This window comes from Armigeres subalbatus, chromosome 1 (assembly GCF_024139115.2).
Source record: "Armigeres subalbatus isolate Guangzhou_Male chromosome 1, GZ_Asu_2, whole genome shotgun sequence".
NCBI classification, from domain to species: Eukaryota; Metazoa; Arthropoda; class Insecta; order Diptera; family Culicidae; genus Armigeres; species Armigeres subalbatus.
In genome coordinates this window covers 26,122,650-26,136,508 of record NC_085139.1, presented here as the reverse complement: position 1 = coordinate 26,136,508, position 13,859 = coordinate 26,122,650, and the positions used below count along the sequence as shown (strand labels likewise).

The window sequence follows — 13,859 nt, the reverse complement described above, 5'->3', positions numbered from 1 at the left end:
CAATGGGACAGGATTCCGCCTCGAATGCAACTTGTTTCGTGTGAATCGATTAAGGTTAGGTGTCCGAAAAATAGGTGACATTTTTTGTGACTTTTATAAAAAAAGGTATTTTGGTCATAACTTCCAATCCCATAGTCCGACCTGTCCAATTTTCAATAGGAAACAATGGGAAAGGATTTTGCGTCGAATGCAATTTGTTGCGAGCAAATCGGTTGAGAATAAGTGCCTGAAAAATGAGTGACATTTCTTTTCGCAATATTTTCGTATGAATTTGTATTTTGGCCATAACTCTCTATCCCATAATCCGATCTGGCCAATTTCAAATAGGAAATAATGGGACAGGATTCTGCGTCGAATGCAACTTGTTGCGAGCAAATCGGTTGAGGATAAGTGTCCGAAAATGAGTGACATTTTTTACGCGATTTTTTTGTATGAATTTGTATTTTGGCCATAACTTTCGATCCCATAGTCCGATCTGGCCAATTTCAAATAGGAAACAATGGGACAGGATTCTGCGTCGAATGCAACTTGTTGCGAACAAATCGGTGGAGGATAAGTTCCCGAAAAATGAGTGACATTTTTTACGCGATTTTTTCGTAGGATTTTGTATTTTGGCCATAACTTTCTATCCCATAGTCCGATCTGGCCAATTTCAAATAGGAAATAATGGGACAGGATTCTGCGTTGAATGCAACTTGTTGCGAGCAAATCGGTTGAGGATAAGTGCCCGAAAAATGAGTGACATTTTTTACGCGATTTTTTCAAATGAATTTGTATTTTGGCCATAACTCTCGATCCCATAGTCCGATTTGGCCAATTTCAAATAGGAAACAATGGGACAGGATTCTGCGTCGAATGCAACTTGTTGCGAGCAAATCGGTTGAGGATAAGTGCCCGAAAAATGAGTGACATTTTTTACGCGATTTTTTCAAATGAATTTGTATTTTGGCCATAACTCTGGATCCCATAGTCCGATTTGGCCAATTTCAAATAGGAAACAATGGGACAAGATTCTGCGTCGAATGCAACTTGTTGCGAGCAAATCAGTTGAGGATAAGTGCCGAAAAATGAGTGACATTTTGTTGAGTAGTTTTGCACACACACACACACATACACACACACATACACACACACACACACACACACACACAGACATCACCTCGATTCGTCGAACTGAGTCGATTGGTATATAACACTATGGGTCTCCGGGCCTTCTATAAAAAGTTTGTTTTTGGAGCGATCATATAGCCTTTACCGTATACTTAGTATACGAGAAAGGCAAAAAGGCAAAAAAGGTATTTTGGTCATAACTTCCGATCCCATAGTCCGACCTGTCCAATTTTCAATAGGAAACAATGGGAAAGGATTCTGCGTCGAATGCAATTTGTTGCGAGCGGTTGAGGATAAGTGCCTGAAAAATGAGTGACATTTTTTACGCGATTTTTACGTAAAAATTTGTATTTTGGCCATAACTTCCGATTCCATAGTTCGATATGGCCAATTTTCAATAGGAAACAACGGGACAGGATTCTACGTCGACTGCAACTTGTTGTGAGTAAATCGGTTAAAAATAAGTGCCCAAGAAATGAGTAACATTTTTTACACGATTTTTTCGTATGCTTTTGTATTTTGGCCGTAACTCTCGATCCCATAGTCCGATCTGGCCAATTTCAATTACGAAACAATGGGACAGGATTCTGCGTCGAATGCAACTTGTTGCAAGCAAATAGGTTGAGAATAAGTGCCCGAAAAATGAGTGACATTTATTACAAGATTTTTTCGTATGATTTTGTATTTTGGCCATAACTTCCGATTCCATAGTCCGATATGGCCAATTTTCAATAGGAAACAATGGGACAGGATTCTACGTCGAATGCAACTTGTTGTGAACAAATCGGTTAAGAATAAGTGCCCGAAAAATGAGTGACATTTTTTACGCGATTTGTTTATATGAATTTGTATTTTGGCCATAACTTTCGATCTCATAGTCCGATCTGACCAATTTCAAATAGGAAACAATGGGACAGGATTCTGCGTCGAATGCAACTTGTTGCGAGCAAATCGGTTGAGGATAAGTGCCCGAAAAATGAGTGACATTTTTCACGCGATTTTTTCGTATGATTTTGTATTTTGGCCATAACTCTCGATCCCATAGTCCGATCTGGCCAATTTCAAATAGGAAACAATGGGATAGGATTCTGCGTCGAATGCAACTTGTTGCGAGCAAATCGGTTGAGGATAAGTGCCCGAAAAATGAGTGACATTTTTTGAGTAGTTTTGCGCACACACACACACACATACACACACACATACACACACACACACACACACACACACACACACACACACACACAGACATCACCTCAATTCGTCGAACTGAGTCGATTGGTATATAACACTATGGGTCTCCGGGCCTTCTATAAAAAGTTTGTTTTTGGAGCGATCATATAGCCTTTACCGTATACTTAGTATACGAGAAAGGCAAAACGTAAATTTTAAGTACAAGAAATCTCGTCGTAAATCTCTGTCCCCAAAGAAAATTCAACGATGGCCATTACATGATTGTTATACAATTAATATGTTATAATCAATACGGCAAGCATGTAAGAAATCGATTGATATCTTTATTATGGAGCCGAAAGGAAATTATATTAGAAAAATTTCTTAAGCAAGTGATAACTTCGTTCTTTTCATTAACTTCTTCTTCTTCTTCTTCTTATTGGCATTACATCCCCACACTGGGACAGAGCCGCCTCGCAGCTTAGTGTTCATTAAGCACTTCCACAGTTATTAACTGCGAGGTTTCTTAGCTAGGCTACCATTTTTGCATTCGTATATCATGAGGCTAACACGATGATACTTTTATGCCCAGGGAAGTCGAGACAATTTCCAATCCGAAAATTGTCTAGACCGGTACCGGGAATCGAACCCAGCCACCCTCAGCATGGTCTTGCTTTGTAGCCGCGCGTCTTACCGCACGGCTAAGGAGGGCCCAAACATAAATTAACATAATTTGCTAAAATTTTAGTTTTTGTTTTCAGATGGAACACGTCGAGCTATATTTTTGTTAAATATAGGAAAAGTTTTGTTACAGTGTTGGTACAGCTACTGTTTTGAAAAAAGTGCTAACAAAAAAAAAACGTTTGTGATTTTTGCCTTTCTCGTATACTAAGTATACGGTAAAGGCTATATGATCGCTCCAAAAACAAACTTTTTATAGAAGGCCCGGAGACCCATAGTGTTATATACCAATCGACTCAGTTCGACGAATTGAGGTGATGTCTGTGTGTGTGTGTGTGTGTGTGTGTGTGTGTGTGTGTGTGTGTGTGTGTGTGTGTGTGTGTGTGTGTGTGTGTGTGTGTGTGTGTGTGTGTGTGTGTGCGCAAAACTACTCAAAAAATGTCACTCATTTTTCGGGAACTTATCCTCAACCGATTTGCTCGCAACAAGTTGCATTCGACGTAGAATCCTGTCCCATTATTTCCTATTTGAAATTGGCCAGATCGGACTATGGGATCGAAAGTTATGGCCAAAATACAAATTCATACGGAAAAATCGCGTAAAAAATGTCACTCATTTTTCGGGCACTTATCCTCAACCGATTTGCTCGCAACAAGTTGCATTCGACGTAGAATCCTGTCCCATTATTTCCTATTTGAAATTGGCCAGATCGGACTATGGGATCGAAAGTTATGGCCAAAATACAAATTCATACGGAAAAATCGCGTAAAAAATGTCACTCATTTTTCGGGCACTTATCCTTAACCGATTTGCTCGCAACAAGTTGCATTCGACGCAGAATCCTGTCTCATTGTTTCCTATTTGAAATTGGCCAGATCGGACAATGGGATCGAAAGTTATGGCCAAAATACAAATTCATACGAAAAAATCACGTAAAAAATGTCACTCATTTTTCGGGCACTTATCCTCAACCGATTTTTTCGCAACACATTGCATTCGTCGCAGAATCCTGTCCCATTGTTTCCTATTTGCAATTGGTCAGATCGGACTATGGGATCAGAAGTTATGGCCAAAATACAAATACATACGAAAAAATCGCGTAAAAAATGTCACTCATTTTTCGGGCACTTATTCTCAACCGATTTGCTCGCAACAAGTTGCATTCGATGCAGAATCCTGTCCCATTGTTTGCTAATGATAATTGGCCAGATCGGACTATTGGATCAGAAGTAATGTCCAAAATACAAATTCATACGAAAAAATAGCGTAAAAAATGTCACTCATTTTTCAGGCACTTATCCTCAACTGATTTGCTCGCAACAAGTTGCATTCGACGCAGAATCCTGTCCCATTGTTTCCTATTTGCAATTGATCCTATCGGACTATGGGATCAGAAGTTATGGCCAAAATACAAATTCATACGAAAAATCGCGTAAAAATGTCACTCATTTTCGGGCACTTATCCTCAACTGATTTGCTCGCAACAAGTTGCATTCGACGCAGAATCCTGTCCCATTATTTCCTATTTGAAAGTGGTCAGATCGGACTATGGGATCAGAAGTTATGGCCAAAATACAAAATCCTACAAAAAATCGCGTAAAAATGTCACTCATTTTCCGGGAACTTATTCTCAACCGATTTGCTCGCAACAAGTTGCATTCGATGCAGAATCCTGTCTTATTGTTGCCTATTTGAAATTGGCCAGATCGAACTATGGGATCAGAAGTTATGGCCAAAATACAAATTCATACGAAAAAAACGCTTAAAAATGTCACTCATTTTTCGGGCACTTAGCCTCAACCGATTTGCTCGCAACAAATTGCATTCGACGCAGAATCCTGTCCCATTATTTCCTATTTGAAATTGTCCAGATCGAACTATGGAATCGAAAGTTATGGCCAAAATACAAATTCATACGAAAAAACGCTTAAAAATGTCACTCATTTTTCGGGCACTTATCCTCAACCGATTTGCTCGCAACACATTGCATTCGCCGCAGAATCCTTTCCCATTGTTTCCTATTGAAAAATGGCCAGGTCGGACTATGGGATCGGAAGTTATGGCCAAAATACAAATTTATACATAAAAATCGCGTAAAAAATGTCACTCATTTTTCAGGCACTTATCCTCAACCGATTTGCTCGCAACAAATTTCATTCGACGCAGAATCCTTTCCTATTGTTTCCTATTGAAAATTGGCTAGATCGGACTATGGGTTCAGAAGTTATGGCCGAAACATCATTTTTGCTTTTTATACGATAAGGTTGTATGTTCGCTCCAAAACCAAACTTTTACAGAAGGCCTGGAGACCCACAGTGTTGTATACAAATCGATTCAGCTCGACGAACTGAGATGATGTTTCTGTGTGTGTGCGCACACCAAAAGTGCGAAAAGTTTAGCTCACTTTTTTGGAACTCAACCGATTTAATTCCAACAAGTTTCATTCGACGCGGAATCCTGGAAGATCGGAACATGGGCACAGCAATTATGGCCAAAATATACTATGTGTTATAAAGCGAGTAAAAAGTCTAGCTGACTTTTAATGGACTTACCCTCAACCGATTTACTCTCAACAAATTGCATTAGACGCGGAATCCTATTCTATTATTTTCTATTGAAAGTTGGCCAGATTGGACTATTACCTTAGAAATTATGGCCAACATTCTTTTTGCCTTTCTTGTGCAACAAAGTTGTACCGAAAGGCTATAATTTCTTTCCGAAAACGAACTATCGGATGCTTCCACACTGATGCACTTCCCCCCCCCTTTTCATACGGGAGTTTGGCAGAAAGACGGTCATGAGATTTATATCATAACAAATATCAAATATCAAATATCCCTCCGCTCGCTTGATGGGAATGACATTTTCGTTTTCTTTTTGTGCAGTCGGAGCTTCAGTTCAACTAACATCCAAAAGTGATATCCTTAAAATATATGACTGGGTAAAATAAAACAGGGGTATGAACGTCAAAAACATTGGAAAAGGAAATAAAAATGTCGAAATTCTTATTAATATTAGCATATTGTAGATCAAGCTGAAAACCGAACCGAGGTCTCGCGACAATCGCATTTTCTCGCATTTTCTCGCATTTCCGGAGTAGTGCGAGTAGTATAGTGCAGTAGTAGGAGTAGTAGTAGGAGTAGCGCATCGCGAGTAGTGCGCAACTGTGTCATAGTCGGGCACCACTCGCGATGCAGTTGCGACATCCGGGAATGGGACAAAATATGATTTTCGGTTTTCAACTGGATCTACAATATCTTTGCCGTAATCTGATTTTCATAGAACGGACAAAGAAATTTGTCTTTTTTACTCTTAGCTACTAGCTCATCTATTTTCAAGCACACACATTTTACGAAGGTCGAGAAAGGCACCATCACCGCTAGGTGGATTAATCTGGGTTTTTTATTTTCTACCCGTCAGGTAAGCACGCTGCAAAAGCGTTCAAGAGCCTAGTCAGTCATAGTACGCGGATGGGTTGTACGCAAATGACTGCACATAGATAACGAAGGTTCAGTTGTAGAAGAAAGCATTTCGGTGCGACAAAATATCTGCGACTTCCGTCCTAGAAGTGTCGAACATATTTTTGCAATGATTTATCGAATAAACATTTCCTATTTAATTGCATGAACCGCTCTGTAAACCGAACATATTCCAAATATATTCAGATTAAGAAATTGTTATTCATTCGGGTTTTTTTTTTCATTTTATCTGGGCGCATGTGTGACAAGTTTGCTAAAGCATCCCTCCCACGCTTATTGAAACATGAGATGCTTTTCCGCTTACCTGAAGAACCGCTCAATCCATTATTTCCACATGTCTTCCTTCTCACTGCTCTTACGTTCAAACAGATCGCTGTCATCGACTCCGCTGTCACCGTCGTCGACATCGCAACCCACCACGAGAAGAAAAAAAAATAACATTTCGCAATAAATATTTGTCAAAATTAAGCCCGTGTTGTCTGGGAAGGATCAGTGGTGCTGCTGCTGCTGCTGCTGGTGGTTGGTCGAAGTACATGTCCAAATACATTGCTTTCTTCATGCTTTCGTGCTCGTTCGGGTTCGCCTGCCGAAAGGAAAACCTTCCCCGGAAAGACAAATGTTTTTCTCGTCCGAACAATTCCGCTGTCAAGCTTAGTCGAATCATGTGTCAATTAAGCGCGTTATAAATTTTCCCTTCTCGAGCATCTTTGACAAATGCGTGCCGTTTGTTTTCCGTTGCCGGCGTCGTCGTCTCGGTTAGAAAGAGGTTGTTTTCGAGGACGACTTTTTCTGATAGCAAAAAACATTCAAAATTCCGATGGCAATCTCTAAGTTTTCTTGGTACCATTCCAGCTCGTCGAACATTCGGGTTGGAATTCCACTTTCTTGCAAAGTTTTACCACTTGTTCAACCAGCACGCACGCTTCGAGGGGGCTATTAGAAATGGTCAGAGTGGCTGTCGAACCCAATGGAGCGTGGCCTTAATCCTCATCGAATTTATGAGCGCATTTGAGCGTAATCACACGTCGTTTTGGACATTTATCCGAAATAAGGCGATCTCGTTCCGGCAGCGCCGCTGCCTGTGCTTCATAAGCAGCCATTAATCCGTTAAAAGCTCCCATCATCTCATCGTCCAGCCCCGGCAACTGACCTGTGCAGTGGAACGACGACCAACCCACCAAGACGACGACGTGTGACAAGTTGCTATGCGTGTGTGGATGTGGGAAGAAAAGTTCCATTTTTCTTCATTTCACACTTCCTTTGAGCGATCCGAAAATCCCAAAGGAGCTGTGCTCCATTCCATGCCCTTCCATCATCATCGCCCCCATCTTCGTCATGTGGTGGCAAGGACCGGATGTGTTGTTTGATGAACCGTTTCCGAAAAGTTCCTCCTCCGGGTCCCGGGACCACTTTTCTCGAGTGGAAGTTGTTCTTCGTAGAGGCACGAGAGGAATTCCAAACGAGCCAAATGCCAACCAACCACATCTCGACTGGTCGACCATGCGTCGTCGTTCACACTTGTGCCATCGATTCCATGTCATCTACTTCGGGACCCTTTCTGCCGCTGGTCACCGCTCACGGTCCAGTTGAAAGGGTCAAAGCTCTTTGCACACGGCCACGCCACAGGTCAGCGTGAAATCCAAGAAATATTTATCCTGCCTCGGTTGGTGAAGAAAATGGAACTTTCTCACCTACCCTCGTCCCAATCTCCCGTTCATTGTGGACCATCGAAAACTGGTTTCTTTGTTGAAAACGCTTTTAGCGGTCGTATTATCGGAAAATTTCAACAATTTTCCCTCACCACTTGCGGGGATCTTTTTTCATCTGGCGGTTCTTTTTTCTTTCTTTTCCACCAGAACGCTATTAGATGTCATTGTGTTCCGAAGAAAGTGGAGCCATATTGGAGAGCTGCTTCGCAGGTCACAAAGGGTTGACGGAATGTTGAACAGCGTGAAAATTTAAGCACACGGATGACAGCAGTTGATTGATGTAGTTTGGGTTTATTCAATTGTGGAATGTTTCTCTTATCATAACTTTCAAGAAGAAAGAATAAATGGTATATGTACAGAGGGAGAGCTTGGTGGAAGCTATTCCACAATATGTACCGAGTCAAAGAAAATTGAATTCTTCCAATAAGTTATTGACTTGCTTGATTCAACGAGAATATTTTAGTCATCCATTACTATGAGATTGTCTTTCTTTGTCTTGTCTTTGAGAAAATTAAAGAAAGACAAGTCAGTTGGTCACTTTTTCATGTCGATTCAAAATTTGTTAACACATGTTACTTAAGGAAAAATTGTTGTTCTTGTTAAAGTAGCGAAACAGCTTTGAAAAATAAAACACTGTGGATGGGAAAGAGCTGTAGGGTAAGAAGATCTTATAGGCAAAATGACGTTAGGGGCGAAAAAGCTTTTTGTTCAAAGGGTTAAATTTTAAGGAAAAAAAATTTGAAGGGTTGTTTGCAAAACACGACCGATCGACTTAAACTTCATAAAATCTCTTTGTTCAATAAGAACCGTAATATCATATAAATATTAGGTTTCATATATGACACAATCGCAAATATTAACCAGCAATTATGTGGAATGTAAACTATTTACGTTACAAAAAAATCATAATCTGTTCCCTTAGCAAACGATTTCTTCAAACACTGCCGACGGTCATTACAGATGTTACTTGAACCGCTACCGGCGAAGACAGCGTCTCAAGTCAACTCAGAATGTTGTTTTCCCGTACGCGATTACGGTTTTGCCGAAAATTATCGTGCGGTCGTCATCAGCATCGGCAGAGTTCAAAATAACTTGTTTAAAAATCTTAGTTTTGTCGGCATCGAGTGAAAAATGAGAGAGAATATTGCACTTGTACGATTCTGCTGTCACCGACGACAGCCACTCAATGACTTAACTTCTCGGTTACTTATTTAAAAGGACGTATGTGATTTTGTAAACAAAGATTCAAACGTCGATTTGTCCAATCTGTTGACTCCCACCCCACGCAAACCAACACAACCAACAGGTAGCCGAAGGCTTCCCCTTCCTGTCAGTGGTGATGGTGTGCGTGGAAGTACTATCAGATTGGATAAATCAACGTTTAAATCTTTGATTACAAAATCACATACGTCCTTTTGAATAAGTACCTGAGACTTGTTAACTTGCTACAGACGCCATATTTGCGAATAATTTTCTGCAGCAACTACCCGTCGACTACCGTCACTGGCAAGAAATCCTCTCAAAGCCCCTTTTCAGTCACTAAACGTAGTAAAACAAAAGTAACAATACAAACAAAACAAAACAAAACCTTTTTGCCTTTCTCGTATTATTTTAAAATGATGGTCCTAAAAAAGGAACGATTAAGGATTCCTTTGCAATTACCATCATTATGCGACAAAAATTCGCATTAATACTGCTCCCACCGACGACGAGATTTCAGCAGCAATTACGCCGACGGCTATCATTGTTGGATGAATTTCAAAATATTGGCTATGTTGCCGACGAGAGCCAAACGATCATTTACGGCAAACCGGATCTGCAGCAATCACCAATTGATGTCGATGCTGGGACCGCTTTCCGAAGAATCCCGAACTAACTGGCTTGCGTGCGCTGGTTGCTTGTTGCGGTGCTGGGACCGCTCTCTGCCAAATCTCGAACAAAATGGCTCGCTGGCGCAGGAAAGCTGAGGTGCGCAGCTCGACTCGAAACGAGCAAACTGTCATACGAAAGAGCTGTCAAAAGGAGATGCGCAATGAGGCCCCTACTTTCTTGTATCTAATATTTTCTCACTTCACGCTTTTCACTTTTCACAGTGAAAAGTGAAAAGTGAGAACTGAGAAGAAATTTTTCACTTGTCACTGTGACAAAAACATCTCAATACTTACTTCGCATCACTCACTTTCCACGGTGGGAAATAAGAAGTGAGAAATGATTAGTGAGAAGTAAGAGGTGATAACTCTAACTTTTGATTTCTCACCAACTTTTTCTCACCTATTACTTCCCACTACTCAAGTTTCACATAGAGAAGTGAGAAATAAGGAGTGAGAAGTGAGAAATGAGACGTCTCACTTCACGCTCCTTATTTCTCACTTATCACTTCTCACTGTGACAACTGGGAAGAGCGAAGTAGAAAGGGAAACGGTCTCGTCTCACTCATCGTTTCTTACTTCTCGTTTCTCGTTTTTCACAGGCGTGAAACATAGTTCAAACTGAGGATTAGATCCAAACCCGCAAGTTTCTTGATATTGATGTCTGTGCTTCCGATGCATGGACGGGATTGGTTGTTTTATTATTTCTAAAATGTTTGACTATTTTCAATAGTAAATAGTTGAAAATCTCTATTTTTAGAACAATACAATGAAGCGTTGACTCATCCTTGAGCGAATGGTCCAAATATATTGGAAATTCATCGAGAAACGGCAAAGTTATTAACGTTCAAAGTCTATCATATTTTTGTGACGGCCTCCGATTTTCGCAATCGGACCCTTGTTTTTCTTTTCATCACAGCTGAATCACTGTTGACCATGGATTTTCAACTGTTTCTCCTTAGTGTCGTGTAGACCCATAATAAAAAAAATGCTGTTTTATAAACTTATTTCCACAGTGATTTTCATATCAGAAAATAAATACATATTCATAACTGTTCTGCTGTCCGTCTATTTTGGAATACTTTTCGTAAGAAAGAGAGGTCTTCGTACAACAATAATCATGTGGAATACTTTATATGTGTTGGAGCCGGACCCAATCATCCTAATAATTAGGCTAAGATTGAGTCCAATATAAATTTCTTCCCCATCAATCATACCGCTACAAAACAACATCACACTACTGCGTATGTGATAACAATCAATATGCATACCTATATCCACTGTCCACCTTCAGTGGACTGCTGCACAAGTGGGGAGCGAAACAGTACATCGTACATACCTAGTTCAGTTCCAAATAATATACGAAGTCAAACGGACGTACGGTCGATCTCGGTGTTGTTGTTCGCTATCTATCACGGCCAAGTGGGAGAAAATTTATTGCGGTGGCAATTACCCTTTCGCGGTGGGAATTTTGGTGGTGTTATAGTCGAGTGCTTCGGCCGGACCTTAGTGAAAAGGTGGACGAGCTTCTTGGGGCCTACTTTTGAAGAACCAGTACGTTTTCCTTAACACAAAGGGCTTGTGGCGACCCAAGCCCCTGGTCAGTACTCCCGCGTGTGTTTTATACCGGACTTAGTGCTTTTCGGTGGCTGCAAAGGCAGCGAAGAAAGTCCGGAAAATTACCGGAAAGTTCGCGCTCGAACATTTTTTGGTCCTTCGAGCCGGATCGAAGGCCAAACCGCGACCGGAAAGTGCTATAAAGTGCCGGCGAAAGAACAAATGACTGACCAGATGCGCTGGTCAATTGTGTGGCCATTGTACATTGGTAAGCAAGCGCCATCGCGCTCGGAGGTTGCTACCAAGGCTGGTACACCTCAGTGATAGTGTGTGGAGAGAAACAAATAAACGATCGCAGTGAATGTGATATTGCGCGCCCTCGATAGCAACACGTTGTTGGTTAATTGATGAGCCCGTAATCAAAGCGATCGATCAGTGGGCAAAGAAAATTTGTGTGTTTCGTGAAGATTTTTTCCGCTTGAGAGAGTGTCAAGGCGGACACTACTCTGTTGGGTGCAGGAGAAGACATTTTGTGACCATCTTGGGTTCATTTGCGGTCATCAAGCAGGTGGTTGAACCCCCAATTGCCGTCGTCATTGAAGCCATTTACGACGCTGGTAAAGCGTCCTCTTCGATAAAAGCTGTTGTCGGGAAGCTGTTTGGCGGTGTGTGGTGAAGCTAATATTACTACTAAGATTGGAGCGACCATCTGCAACAACAACCCGGTGAGGCAGTGCACACAGCTATATGCATGTGGCTAGTGGTAGCAAGTAAATTGAGAGATAATTCCAACCAAATTGAATTCAACTTCATTTGGTTGATGAAAGTTGGGTGACTTTTTTCGATTTGTTCAATTCATTGTGGCAATTGGTGGGAAACGGAACACAATTCAAGTGGAAACCGTTCGTGCCCTTGATTGTGTTACCGCGTTGGATTGGGTTTGTTCGCGACGGGAAGAAGCAATTCGTTCGATTAAAACAACCCTTTCCCGTCGATTTCTTCGTCGCGAAGGCCAATACACCGCGACGGGAAGGATCTGATTCATTCGATTGTGTGTTCGCCTCGCCGGTACGGTTTCGTGAATAAACGAGTAGCTCGCGCCGGGAAGGAGATCCGTTTTGATTTACTACCGTTTCCATACGTTTCCCGTATTTATGTGCTCGCCGACAATGCCGTCCAAGGAAGAGAAAATTCTCGCGGATAAGGTGGTCCAGCGGAAATCTTTGATCGCTATGCGAAAATCGGTTGAGAAATTCGTCGCTGACTTCGATCCAGAGCGTGACAGGTGCCAAGTGCAAGTGATAATCGACTCCCTAGACAAAGTGAATACTGCGTTTGCGGAGGTACAGGATACCATCGCGTCTAGATAGCGAAGATCTGGAAGAACATCTTGCCGAAAGAGTAGATTTCGAGCATCGGTATTGTACCGCAAAACGATTCCTGGTTTCCAAACTCCCCACCGAAGGTAGTCAAGCGCAACTGAACGCCTCGTTTGCTGCTCCGCCTGTCAACTTCCACCTCCGCTTACCGCAGATCGACCTCCCCGTTTCAATGGCGATTTCTCACGTTGGTTGTCGTTCCGTGATACATTTTCGTCCATGGTTCACTCCAATGCGGACATACCAACGGTCGCCAAACTGCAATTCCTTTTGCAGTCTCTGGAAGGGAACGCAAAGAAGCCCTACGAGTCGGTCGATATCAAAGCTGACAATTACGCTTGTCGCTTGTACGCTTGTTACGTGTCATCTACTATTCCCGTTCAACAACCGTCTCCGTTCACTAGTGTGGGCACTCGGAGCTCCGCTCCTCCCAATGTCAGCATGGCAGTCCGAACTGCATGCAATACTGTTTTGTTGGAAACGGTTGTCCTCAATGTCGTTGATGATCACGGACACGAGTACCAGGCAAGAGCCTTACTGGACTCGGCTTCAATGTCCAACTTCATTTCAAAGCCACTAGCAAAGCTGCTGTTCAACCCCCGGTCGAAAGTGGACATATCCATAGCAGAGATCATATTATTACCGCCACCATCCAGTCGAGAACACAAGAGTTTTCGACGAAACTACAGTTCCTCATTCTTAAAACTCCTTCGGCACCGTTGCCGACCATACCACTCAACATTTCGTCGTGGAACATTCCCAGGGTTGGACTCGCCGACCCTCAATTCCACATCCCAGGGAGGATAGACCTCGTTATCGGCAGTGAAGCCTTTTGGGAGATTCATAGTGGTCGGAAGTGGTCATCTACGAAAGATGATCCGATAAAAACTACGCTTCAGAAGTTCT

The 13,859-nt window shown here is 41.9% G+C and overlaps 1 protein-coding gene across 1 annotated transcript in view; it reads left to right on the top strand.

Moving 5' to 3' along the window:
• The window catches only part of LOC134222887 (uncharacterized), a 636,084-nt gene that overhangs the window by 53,244 nt on the left and 568,981 nt on the right, over positions 1-13,859 (top strand). The gene's annotated exons all lie outside the window — the stretch shown is intronic.